This window comes from Anneissia japonica, unplaced genomic scaffold, assembly GCF_011630105.1.
Source record: "Anneissia japonica isolate Jap-2015-1 unplaced genomic scaffold, ASM1163010v1 scaffold287579_len849171_cov184, whole genome shotgun sequence".
Classification (NCBI taxonomy): Eukaryota; Metazoa; Echinodermata; class Crinoidea; order Comatulida; family Comatulidae; genus Anneissia; species Anneissia japonica.
Genome location: NW_022755335.1, coordinates 855,917 through 868,589, shown reverse-complemented (window position 1 = coordinate 868,589; position 12,673 = coordinate 855,917). Strand labels below are relative to the sequence as shown.

At 35.3% G+C, this 12,673-nt stretch overlaps 1 protein-coding gene and 1 long non-coding RNA gene across 2 annotated transcripts in view; both read left to right on the top strand.

Annotated features, from left to right (window-relative positions):
- The first annotated feature begins 1,584 nt into the window (after positions 1–1,584).
- Positions 1,585–3,371, top strand: LOC117123385. Its single transcript, XR_004447849.1, has 3 exons — positions 1,585–1,651; positions 2,172–2,834; positions 2,925–3,371. It is a non-coding gene; the product is annotated as an uncharacterized LOC117123385 (long non-coding RNA).
- A 4,251-nt stretch (positions 3,372–7,622) lies between these two features.
- Positions 7,623–12,673, top strand: part of LOC117123401 — a gene marked incomplete at its 3' end in the record, with an annotated part of 20,445 nt that continues 15,394 nt past the window's right edge. The window contains exons 1-2 of the mRNA XM_033269300.1: positions 7,623–8,142; positions 9,095–9,199. The remainder of the gene's footprint in view (positions 8,143–9,094; positions 9,200–12,673) is intronic.

The window sequence follows — 12,673 nt, the reverse complement described above, 5'->3', positions numbered from 1 at the left end:
ATGACTTTCTAAACAATGATGACAAGATTTTGGATTTCTAGAAACCGTTTCATATCCATTTTAAGGTTTATGAAGGCTCACTTAAATTCCAAAGCATAGAATCCTAGTAGAACGCTAGGATAAGTAAATAAACACTATTTTGAACAATCATATTACCTTTTCTTAGACATTGATTTCTCATGTTAACAGTGGGTGGTTGTTTTCACAACTATAACATTATTTTTTCGCCGTGGATAGAGATACGGTACCTTATTTTTACTTCAATTTGCTAAAGTACAGTAATGGAATTACGTCACCATCACCCAATGAAACAGCACCATTATTAACGTAACTTTCCACAGGGGGACGTCCAGCAGCCTAGCAAATTTCATTTTTCCAGACACGTATCTTATTTTGAGTACTTTAACAACCAAAAACACTGCAGGTTTTTGTGCCCCTATTTTCTTTTTTTTTTCATTTTGTCATTTTGTTTTAAAAGACTAACCTAGGCCTCTACAAGAAGGTCATCCACCGATGACAGAGCACAGTAAACACTGTTAACTGAAATGCCTAGGCCTCTGGAAGTCTCCAAGTTGTAGTTGGCAGGCTCTCGGAAATTTCAAATTTTTATATACCTTGTTTAGCGAAACCCGTCTACTGCAAATATTGATGATTTCAAATAAAAATAAAATTTTATTTTTTGCCAATTAGCGCAACCGCCGCCACAAAATAGTGTAAATTTCAGAAAAAATATAATTTTTTCTTTATTTTTATTACGTCCTCCGCTGTCTTGAAATCTCCAAAGAAAAGATATGTATATTTCTTCCTATTTATATAAATTTCAAGCATTTAACCATCCTATTTATATTCACTAATAAAATTATATTTTTAGTTTCTCCTTCATCTGGATGTTTTTAGCAAAACTATTCGCTAAATAAGAAAACAAAATTTTATTCTTATTTTTATTCCGCCCTCCTCTGATGATCTTATCATAAGAAATATAAGTATGTGAAACAAGGAATAATGAAAGTCTCGCCTTGATTTAATAACAACTCTTTTGGTAAACATTTTTAACTTTGTTAGGCCTACATTTCTAACATTTTGATTTGAAAAAACCTTGGTCAAGCCTTCACAGGCAAGCTGCCTGGGAGTAGCTGGTCTAAAAATCGGGAGGGTAGGAGATTGCTCGAAAATCGGGAGAAACCCACCAAAATCGGGTGCTCTAATATAGGCTAAAGAAATAATGGTAGGTTTCAGAATTATGTTAGAAAACGAATGGAAATTGTAAAATTGCAAAAATAAAAGGCTGCAAAATCTTCCCAATGGTAAAATATTTAATAAATTTAAGTTTTGGTTTATACTTCCTATTTTCAAAACTATGTAACTTCTATAGACAGTAGTCAGTACATTAGCAATCCAAATCTTGTAAAAAGGGACATGTTTTTTCTGACGAAGGTCCTTTTCGCTTCTAAATTATTCTACTTTAACCATACAGTAGTAAATTTGACAAAAGATAGCATAAAATAAAACTCTAAAAAAAATTGGTAGAAGCAATAGTGGTTCATTTCAATTTCATTTTATCTTAAAGCATGTTTTTTTTTCCTTTTTATTTTCTAGAATTGTATTGTCCCGTGAAATGAAAGAAAAGTTAGCACAGGTTCGACCGTCGACTGTAAGTTAATAGTTGTATGTTTATTTTTTGAATACATTTTTTTTCCTACAATGGACGAGTTTCTATAGAAAATATTTCCTCCTGTTAAGTGATGGAAGTATTAGGCTGTATTCTCACACGGCTGCTAACGGTTAGCAGGATCCGGATCCTGCTAACCGTTAGCTGCCGTGCGTCCATAGGAGAAAATCCCGATCCGGATACCAAAAATATGATGATCAAATCACTGGCCAATAAGAAACTGGAAATTGTAAACGCATACGTGTGATTGGTTGATAATAGAAACGCTCTCAACTTGCTAACCGATAGCGCTTGCTAACCGTTAGCGGTATCCGGGTACTGCTTACGGTGAGCGCTAACCGATTGGGCGTTCTCATGCAGGTGCTAACGGTTAGCTCCCGATCCGGATACTAGAGCTCTCATCTGAGCCAGGCTTATATCATTGTCTTAAAAGTAAGTGTTTTTTGTTTTACAAATTGTGTAGCACTAATTTTAACATAAATAAAATTGCATATGTTTATAGATTGGTGCTGCTGGACGAATTCAAGGCATGACCCCTGCAGCTCTTCTTCACCTTCTTTATTATGTTCGAAAGAAGGAGAAGCAACATCAGATGATGGCCAGATGAACAATAGGGGAATTATTTCATTGTAAATAAATGCTTTACTATCTGGCTATTGCCAGTTTAAAAACAAGTGAAGAAGTTCGTATTGAACTAGAAAGGAGACACAAGTACTGTATAAAAGAAGAGAGAAACGTCTGTGACAAAGATTATTTTCTCCAAACTGGATTTTGAACATGGATATTCATGTCATAAATATTTAATCCATAAAAAATGTGGTACTCGCCCAAAGCTGTATTCTAATAGAAAAAAATAAATATAATTTGAACAAAGTGGAAAAATATCTTCGACACATACTGTACTCTGTAAGCTGATTTATGTCACATGTGCACTTTCACGTGCACCCAATCTCTTTTCAAAAATAGGTGTATATGGGTGCATGGTTAAAAAAAACGTTTGGTCATGTGATCTAATTTTGAAGCAAAAGGTCCGCCATTTTGAATTTCAAGATGGCCGACGTGCTGTGTAAATTATGGTCATGTCATGTTGGCCTACCATTAGAAAGGTATACACTGATCACTTTTCTCCATTACACCTATACCTAAAATGTATAAAGTTTCTGAGGTATTTGTCATGTTGGCCTACCATTAGAAAGGTATACACTGATCACTTTTCTCCATTACACCTATACCTAAAATGTATAAAGTTTCTGAGGTATTTGTCCTTAAAAATGTCACATGACCAAAATAAGGTTAAAGGTCAAAATTTGACAATCATCAAATACCACCTAATTTGCATAATTTAAAATGGCGCCCTTTCATAATAATAATAATAATTTTTGACTTATATAGCACATTGTAGAGACCTCTATGCGTTTCACATTATTACCCCTGGTCATTGGATCAAGTAGGCCTACATACTGAACACACACTCAGGCTCCTTGGGAGAATTCCTTAGGCTATGTTCTCACACGGCTGCTAACGGTTAACAGGATCTGGATCCTGCTAACCGTTAGCTGCCTTGCCTCCATCCAAGAAAATCCCGATCCGGATACCAAAAATTTGAAGAACGAATCACTGCCAATAAAAAACTGGAAATTGTAAATGCGTGCATGCGATTGGTTAATGATAGAAACACGCTCAACTTGCTAACTGATAGCGCTTGCTAACTGTTAGCGGTATCCGGGTACTGCTAACGGTTAGCGCTAACCGATCGGGCATTCTCACGTAGGTGCTAACGGTTAGCGTTAACGGTTAGCTCCCGATCTGGATACTAGAGCTTCTGTGAGAACCAGGCTATAAAGTTGTTGCAGCTGCAATCAACGCATGGTTGTGGTTGAACCTACCAGGTATCCACTTATACTCCTGGGTGGAGAGATACAGCCGTAGGTAAAGTGCCTTGCCCAAGGATAAGTTTGGTGTTAAACTGTTCAGAATATATTGATATTTAGTTTAATATAAAAAGAAATTCCGAAAATGACCGGAAATGCCCTTGTTGACTTCTGACCTATATTGTATGTATTTTTTTTATATTGGTAATTGTTGCAGACATTTGCATTTGGTATAGAATTGTTCAAAATCTATGTATTTTTATTTTGTCTGACTAATAGAACATTTGCAGAAAATGACTGGAAATGCTGTTATTGATCTTTGACCTATATGGAAAATTAGGTGATCTTACGGGGGTCACCTATGTTGGTGCCAGGCATAAATCGAAAACGTATAGTAAGGGCAAACGTCTGTACCAAATTTAGTGCCTTTGGAAGAATACAGTAGCGTATTTAGGGCAGAGCCGTAGATAGAGAGAGTTTGGCCAACTTCGCGCATGGACGCCATGTCGTTACCAAACAGCCCAGGCGCATGCGCGCGTATAGCTTTAATGTTTTGTTTTGGTGACAACATGGCCGGTGTATGTCATGTGATTGCGATCCACTCAATCACACGCGCGTATATCGAATCCCGTGAAACGGAGTTGGGTGGCCAAACTCTCTCTATCTACGGCTCTGATCTAGGGGCAGGGAGGACGTCCCAATCACCAAAAAATACTACCCCCCCCCCCCAAAAAAAAATCACTGATAGGCTGAAGCTGTAAAATCGCCTCAAATTACGATATAATACCCCCTCACCTAATTATTGATCTTCGCCTTCGTTCCAGTATTCCATCCCCCTCACCCAAGACTGCTAGATACGCCACTGGACATAAACAAACATACGAAAAATACATGTTTAATATTAAATATTATTACAGATCAAGGCCTAAACATCTAACATAAAATTAAGACTAAAATTCTAAAATGCAATTCTAAATAGTTCGTTGAAGAACCGAATTGCACGATGAAAACATTTATTATGTCGCCCTGTACGTTTAATTGAAGGCACCAACTACTTAATAAATTTGATATACCTGTTTAGAGGATGTGCCTTATGATCTACCTTAATTTACTTTAGAATGAAGCGACTGACATTATTTTGCAAGTAAAATGGGTGAGTTGAGAATAACATTACATAGAACACTCAATAGTATTATGTAATATTATTGTCGTATGTGGTATACTGAAATAGACATTCAAGGAAATATTATGCACTAACGGAGTAGTCCTTACCACTGTTATTGCGTTGACAGTAACGTGTACACAGTATCATAGAGAAAGCTAGTGTAAACAAATCAACACACCATTTCCTGACGTGTTAAATCTGTTAAATTTTAGAAGTACAGTAATGCTTGTTTAAATAGGGTCGTAATAGTGTTAAACATATATACATATATTTTTTTGTGGGGAGGGGGTGGGTAAAAAAATGCACTTGCGCTTAGGGGATAGTTTTACTACTGTGCAGTATGTTTATATTTGAGTCACTAAAGCGTGACATTCATTGTTGGTTCGTTTCCGCGTCCACTGTATTATGTGCTAATCATGCGTAAAATATAGTAAAAGATATACTGTGGGCCTATTGATGTTCAATAAATGATTCTGGTACATAAATGTGAGACGATTACGTTATTCGAAAGCCCTTATTTAGTATTTTATCATTATTGTATAATTTTTTTTCTTAATGAACTGTCGCTAGGACTTCACATTGGTTTTCGTTTATTTATTACTGTACTTAGATTCAGTGTTCTTATACCACATCCCATCTCTATAATAACATTTTCAAAGAGTTGGTTGTGTTTATTGGATGCTACACAATTGGAAATAGAACCACGAATTTGTTACATAGTGAAAAGACAGTATTTTTGTTCTCATATTTATTGTCTATATAAATTAATTATTACTGTTTTTGTATACCAATATCATCATAGGTCTATCAGTCTCATTACTAGGTAAATATATTTTTAGTCTATTGATTGTAGGCTTGTTGTCACAACATTGCGTATTGATATAAATATTTCCACCATGTCCTTTCGTATGGATGGTTGTATGGCCTTTTGTTATTCTCAATTAGATCCATTCCAATCGATTACATCCTGGGGGGTTTTTTTATTGTTGGTGTCATGTTTTTGTTGTGTTGTCACAGCTACGACGTTGAAGTACAGCTTAAAAATAGGCCTACGATCGGTAGCGCAAATCATATTTCAAGGCAAAGGCGCTGGAAAAAAAAACACCCAAAAACAGAACAGAAGAAAGTAGGCCTATTAAGCCATGATTATACTATTTTATAGGGTTTGTCTGGATGACTAAACGAAGGACAGCAAGTTTCCTTTTCTTCTCTCCTCCGTTCTAGCTTTACACGAACCGCATGTGAATTTAAACAATAGCCTATGTTAGGGCCTGATATGTTTTCAGTTTTTGTTAAGAAAAAAGAATATAACATGTGAATTGAGCACAATACTATCGCCTCTAAAACGTTTATTGAGGGCTCGCTGACTGTTTATTTTTTCTCTTAATAAAATACAAAACGTGTTTTTTTTAATTATTATTGATAGAGGAATTATTGAACGGGCCCTTATCCCGGGCCCAAGTACTTTGCACTACACTGTCCATACCACGCCACCACTAACAGTACCGAGCTTGGAAACAAGTTATTTCCTTAAAAGGTGTTATCGGCCTATGTGAATCTAGAAATAATTCGGCCGAATTTTTTAAACATCTGGCTCACAACTGCAATTCATTTTGTATTAAGGGATATGATTTTCCAAGAATTAAACTTATAAATGCTTTCGGTATTTCTTAAGACAACAAACATTGCGACAAGCCTTGACATATAATAATTTAATAATTCAACACTATAATGCAGTTTAATAATGCGGATTTTTTTTAAAAAGAAAAACGACTATTAAGTCGTACTAGGGAGAATGATTTTAATTGGTGAATCAACAACTTTGATATTGGGAACCTAATCCATTGCAATTCCTTTTATAGGCTAAAACTTTTTCGTGAGGACACTATATGAATATAAGCATACTTCTTGTCGCAAAAAATAAAAACACCTTGTGGTGCCCTTTTAATTTGCATTCAATACGGTACATTTTTATAAATAGCATGGGAGGGAAAATTTTGATAAAAGCATGTGTACAGTCTTCAATTGTTTAACACTGTTCTTTGCCCTCCGAAAGAAAGACCTGGTTTATGATTTCTGACAATGTACCTCAGAGCCCCATTGAGGCCTACGAGCTCTGACAAAGTGATTTCGCCTAGCCTCCTCGTTTTAGCTGAGGCCGTTTTTTGTTTGCTTGGTTAGAAACTCTTCGTCCGGTCAGCCATGGTCTAGTCGATACGATGGTGTCTGGAAATTGGAAACTGTACACTCTGCTTTTTTCATACATTATTTTTATATTTTTATTAAATTGAATTTATTTCAGTGTCTATAAAATTAATATTTATTTATTATTTTATTTTATTTATTTATTATTATATTATTTATGTTGTTGCTGTTGTTATTTCTTGTTGATGTTACACAAAAGGAACACACCAGTATTCGATCACTCCTAATTCCCTCCTTACCACCACATACGCCACACGTCGGCGGGGCTTTCATCTACGGAAAGGTATAGGCCTATTTATATATGCCTATGGTGATGCAGTCAAGATCCAGTGCATTGTTGACGATGGATGTAGGTGAGTACTATATTAATTGTTTACTAACCCCACCAAGTACCATTTATACTCGTGGAGAGAAGAAATGCAGATAAGTGCCTTGCTCAAGGACACAAACGATACACAGTGAGGGACTGAAACCCCGACCTTGCAGTGTTGGGAAACCAAACCACCTCTTCTTTTAATTACAAATATGGTGAAGAAATTCAGTAGATTTTACTTAGAAATGTACTTTTTAAAAATCAGGCAATCATGTTTATTGTAATATATTCCATAAAGACCTGTTTATCATATTCAATATTATCACTTTTGGTGACATGGAATAGCCTATAGGCATAGGCCTAATAAATATGCAAATATCTGCTGTTATAAATAAGATACAGTAAATGTTACGTTTTAAATAATATCATAATTAGAGCCTATTGTTAAAGAAATTTACTGGAACTACTTTTACCGGAACTAGTTTTATTGCGTTTATGATAAAAGCTTAGTGTAAGCCACTACACCTACATAAAAATGGCGATTAACGTATCTATTTGGATGTGGCATCGTCACCTTTTGGTAGAAGTATAGCAACGGCAATTTTTTTTTATGTTGAAATACGCACATTACCGACGAATTTCTGTGAAAATACGGGGCAACAAGCATGGATTTGTTCGGTAGAATCGGTTGGCTGGCAGAAGCGGTTGTGGCTCGGACTCTCAACCTTGAGGTCAGGGGTTCAAACTTTCGCTGTGCAAATCGCTTGTGTCCTTAGGCAAGACACTTTATCTACGTTTGCCTCTCTCCACCCAGGTGTATAAATGTGTACCGGCATATGCTGGGAAGGTAAAACAGACTGGAGTGCGGGAGGAGTGGCGAACCCCCCACAGCCTTGCACAGTCTGGCCCAAACGCTAAAGTAAGTGAGATGGGCTCTCCGGCCTGCTTCAGGTTTCGAACCTTTACCTTTATATTCGTCAGATCAAACGAATTGAGCCGTTCAATAATTAAAGTATGTCTAATGATAATTTTGGTCTTATAGATTTTACCAGAATTTAGAATTTACTTGCAGATACTGTTCTTATAATATGGTTTGAGTATGCCTTGATTAATTATCATTAATTTGTTGTGTCCATAAATATCGTTTAACAAAATTAATATGAATTTCAAGTTTGTTATTTGGTATATTGAAACCTGCCATACGAACTCACAGTATAGTATAGTGCATTAGTGTGTTAAAAATCCGTCAGACGAAACGCCTTCATTTGTTTTTCATTTTAGGTTTGTAAAAAGAATGTAAATGCTACTTTAGGTAAATGTAGATATCGTTTTTTTTAACCCATTAAACCAAGTCTAAAATGTCTAGGTAGGCCTATTGTACAAGGTGAGTCATTAAATTATATTTCGAATAGTTGGTCTATGCCTACCAAGCCACTGTATTTATGCCTATTAGGCTGGCCTAGACTTCTGAAGCGACATTTGCAAAGTTTGGGCTACATTTTCCGTTATGAAAGCATTGTGTAAATGTGTTTCTATTGCCAACCCTTATAACAACTTGATGATAATTGAACAAATTATCAGAAAATAACAAATTTGTTTTGATAAAATCGTGGTGTGCCGAGTAATGCATTTCTGTGTGTGTTCCATTCTTTTTCTAAACTTCGACATATTAGGCCTACATACGAAAGAATAAAAATGTCCCTGGAACATTTGAAACCAACACGTAGACCTATCATAATATAATATTCTCGATATAATATCAAAGTCACAGCAGTAACTAATTAAAACTAGATACCATTATTACTATACATACTATAGTATAGGGCATCATAGTTTTTAAATATATCGTTTTTAGAACTATTGATTTTCAGGTGCCGAAACCTACCTGTGAATTGTGCAATATTGATGAAATTTTCAAACGGAAACATCAATGTGGAAAATGTTTAAACTGGCCTCTGGGCGTCAAGACTTAACAGGTATGGTTAGAAATTTCACATAGTTTAAAACACATTATATTTCCATATTTTTTAATTTCGGGCCATTGCATTAATGAACCACAAAGATGACTGTTAGATTACCTAGCCTTTTCATATCGGCCTACTCATGGTACCGTATACCGTAAAACCTCGAATTGAAGCCCAATGGGCTTAATCTCGAGAAGAAGCCCACCTCTTCAGTTTGCAAAATTAGCCGCGAAAAGAAGCCCATGGGCTTCTTTTCAAGATAGCACATAGGCCTACTTCTTTTCGAGATATCGCCTACAGTACATACACTGTACATAAACTTCAAAGAAACAGTCAAGATAGCATAGGCTTCTTTTCGAGATAGTAGGGTCTATAGTCATAGAAACAAAATAAATTAAAAATATGCTTGGTTTATACAATAATTTGGGTGATTTAATGCACTCCAAGATAAAGATTATTGTTACAGTGGCCCTATTTATTGTTTTGTAAAACTAATTTCCAAAATTTACAGCATTCATTTTAAAAAGAATTCCCCTATTTACTTTGCAAAAGTGGCCTCGGAAAGAAGCCCATTCGAAGTTCGCAAAACAAAAGAAGCTCAGGTCTTAAATTCGAGGTTTTGCGGTACCCCCTTTAGAGGTTAGGGGTACAATATGCTGGTCCTAATGAATCTTCCATCTAATAAGGACCACTTTCTTAATTTTTAATTAAAGAAGTTTAATATGTTTCGGACGAAGTTCATGACTCTTCTGGTCTTCTCGTCTAGTAATAAGTATAATCTATCTCCCTGCTTCTCGACCTTGTTCAGGGAGCAACCCACTTTCAGAGACTCCCCATTATTGGCGACCCAAGGCATATATGTTGTCATACCAATACTTAGGCTCGCAAGCTCAAGAAAATCGTAATGCTACTGTTTTTCTGACATTGGCTTGTTTTTGTTAGAAATCTATACTAGTATGATCATAGAGAAAATAGAACAGAAGGAGTAACATCGATCTAAGATCAAAGGTACAGACCTCCATTTTCTCTATGGTATGATAGCCATATAGCTTTCTACAGAAAAAGGTAGGCCTATCTTGCTTTATTTTTACAATCAACCTTGGAAGGACTTTAACAGATGGAGTGATAATACCACCGCAGTCCCACTATGGTTGGGGCTGAGGTAAGAAAATTTATGTTCAATAGCTCTTCTAGATGGCCAGAAATTACTCTCATTTAAATTTTAATAGAGCCTATAAGTTTCTTTTTTTCTCCATTTTTTTTTTGTTATTTTGGGAAAATATTGTTAGGAGGCAGGTACGACTGGGACCCCTTAAAATCCGCAACGGTACAGAAAAAGAAAATTAATAAATAAATAAAATAAATAAATAATCGACGTTCCGGTAATTTCACAAGACTACTAAGTACAGGTTTTTGTGCAGCTCAGTGTGTTTCATTCAGTTTACTTACTAAATTATAGTAAGAATTTTTTATAAATACAAATAAGGGTAAAACTTTACTGTAAATTGCTTGGTTTTGTTTTTGTTATGCTATTTATCCGTTTGTTGTTTTTGAACTGTCTTTTGCTTTCCTTTGTTTATATTTTATATTGTTAATGGGTGCACCATCAAAGTGATGGGTGCAACTATATTTATAAATTTTTTTTTATGATTTCAATACTTTATATCCAATTTCATATTATATATTCTGTAATAAGTTACTATTTTTAAGTAGTTCTTTAATTCTTGTCGATAGACGGAGAGGCCATCGATAGCAAGCATTTTTTCATTTAGGCAATCTGTCGTATAGACCCTTATGTGGCTCCTGTTATTTTGGCGAAATAAATGATATATGACGACCAGCAAAAATTAATTAAATACGTCTATCAAAATGTAATTAAGATTAGTTCAACTCTTATATTATTTTCGATTACATCTATGTTGTTCATGTTATTTAATTTGTCCGTGAAAAGGATAATATTAAAACAACAAATATCCTAGTATTTTCCATTGAGTTTTGCAAAGAGAAACAACAAGTGATTTTCGAGATCATAATCAAATGAAAAATGATATCATACTAAAAGTATTGTTAAACGGCAACATCAATGTGGAAAATGTTTTATCTTGCCTCTCGGAGTCATGACGTGAAAAGTATGGTTAAAAACACGTCATTATACATCCAAAGAGATAACGAAAATGACTTTAAAAATTGAATACTAAAATAGAAAAAATATAATGTCAGATTTATATGTATCTTGTCGATTCCTAATATATATAAGTATGATATATGTGAATTTGATCCATGTAGGTTCCGTATTTTTGGTACAAACAAAGATAACCAGCATCCACATTTCCAAAACAGTGCATCATTATATCCGTGAATCTTTCGGCCTACCAGGGTCGGGCGCCGCCAGCGTTTCAGATAGACCAATGTATGGGTTTATAATTGTTATAGGTCTATGTGATTATAAAAACAAAGTAACTACTTTAAAGGTATAGGCCTATACAAAATCAATAAAAATGTGTTTCATTGTTGTAATTCCATTCAGAGTAGCCTATTGTAGCAAATTCCTCATTCCAAAATAGACCTACTTTTTGAAACAATAGGCATATGTGTAGGCAGGGAGTTGTTATTTAGAATAACAACTCTAACAACTCGCTGGTGTAGGTATAATACTCCTGTATTGCATCTTGGCTTCAGTGGGTCAACGTTTTCCCAGATTTCATTACAAACTTTAGTTACAACATGGAAATTCTTGTTAAACCACCAAAAAATAAATATACGACAGTTTGTGACGTTTCAAATCCATTTACATCTCCCTGATAGATCGGCCACGATCAGCAGACAATGCTGACGATTCCAAATGTTATGAGCCGCCCTCTATCGAACCAGTAGTTAAGGCTATGTTCACACACACGGCGTAAGACTGGCGTGGCTTACGCCAGGCGTAAGCTAATCCACGGCTTAAAATTCCAAAGTGTTCACACAAACGGCGTTCGTTACACTAGCAGTAATATTGGCCTATCTGGTGTGGAATAGTTTTCAGTTTTATTAATGGACGTGTTAACAGTAGTAAAATTAACAGTACATCATGAAAACTTTTAAATCTGTGAATTGTTCGAAGTGAACTTAGGCCTATATGATTATTGTATTTTAAATGAACAATTTTACTTTTGATTTTTCAGCTAGCATTGTTGATGTTGCATGTATTTATACATTGTTACTAAGAATAAATTGAACTAAAATTGTAACTAACCTTTAAACAATTCCTCGAGTTGACTGGCAACATCTAGCGTGACGAAATATTCTGACTTATCTACATCCGCTTTACAACACTCGCATACCGCTACATCTAGGTTCTCACATACCGTGTTGCACTTCCCGCATATGTAATGCTTCTTAAATGCATCCTCTTGTTTAAACTCAAAAATCTTTCTCAGATAATAAAGAGATTTGAGGTGATGTTCCCGGCGATGTCCCATTGTTCTGCTGGTTTTGGGAATGTGA